This window comes from Eulemur rufifrons, chromosome 3, assembly GCF_041146395.1.
Source record: "Eulemur rufifrons isolate Redbay chromosome 3, OSU_ERuf_1, whole genome shotgun sequence".
NCBI classification, from domain to species: Eukaryota; Metazoa; Chordata; class Mammalia; order Primates; family Lemuridae; genus Eulemur; species Eulemur rufifrons.
The window spans coordinates 55,508,570-55,509,316 of record NC_090985.1 but is presented as its reverse complement, the minus strand read 5'-3'; the positions used below and the strand labels follow the sequence as shown (position 1 = coordinate 55,509,316).

General features: G+C 66.5%; 1 protein-coding gene across 2 annotated transcripts in view; it reads left to right on the top strand.

Moving 5' to 3' along the window:
• The first annotated feature begins 331 nt into the window (after positions 1 to 331).
• ZFPM2 (zinc finger protein, FOG family member 2) overlaps positions 332 to 747 on the top strand; it is a 458,837-nt gene continuing 458,421 nt past the window's right edge. For both annotated transcript variants that reach the window (XM_069466104.1, XM_069466103.1), the window contains exon 1: positions 332 to 747. This exon is cut by the window's right edge and continues 145 nt beyond it. The gene's annotated coding sequence lies outside the window, so the exon portion shown is untranslated.

Genomic DNA, 747 nt, shown 5'->3' with positions numbered 1-747 from the left:
AGTTGGGGTCCGTCAGAGGGGGCTGTTGGAAGAAGTTGCCTGGAGGGGGGAGGGGTGCTCTGGCAGCTACCCAGCGTTGACGCGGTGACAACTGCAGAAGGTGGCTCTCCTCCAAGCCCTCCCCACGCCTCCCCCCAACTCCCACACACCGCTACCCCCATCCCCCGCCACCGCCTAGATGCCCTGCACTCCACCCGACCGAGGCCAGGGCCCTAGTTTGCATCCGGACTGGCTTTGGATGCAGCCAATCCTCCTTTCGCTGATGGAATAGTCTCCCCTCCCCACAGCCCCGGCGCGCCCCTCCCTCCCGCGCCTCGCCACCTCCCGCGGCAGAGCGAGAGCTGCGCGGCCCGGAGCGGCGGCGGCGGCGCCCGAGTATCTGTCCCGCACGCCCGGGAGAGGGGACAGCGAGCGCGCTCCTCCTCCCGCGCCCTCCACCCCTTCTCTCCCCCTCTCTCCCCTGCTCGCTCTCCTTTCCCTCCTTCCTTTTCTTCCTTATTTCGTGTTTTTTTCCCTCCTCTCTTTCCCCTTTTCTCTCTCCCTGACCATTCGCTCGTAGATTCCCATTCTCTCCCCCCGCATAGCTCCCCCTCTCTCCTCCTCCCCTCCTCACTGTCACACTCTCTCTGCCCCCCTCTCTCTTCTTGCCGTTTGCTTGCTCATCTCCAAACGTGGATCCGCGGCTCCCTGAGGAGCCCAGCGCCCGGATCCCGCGCGCCCGGAGCACCTGGAGTCCGGCCCGCGGCG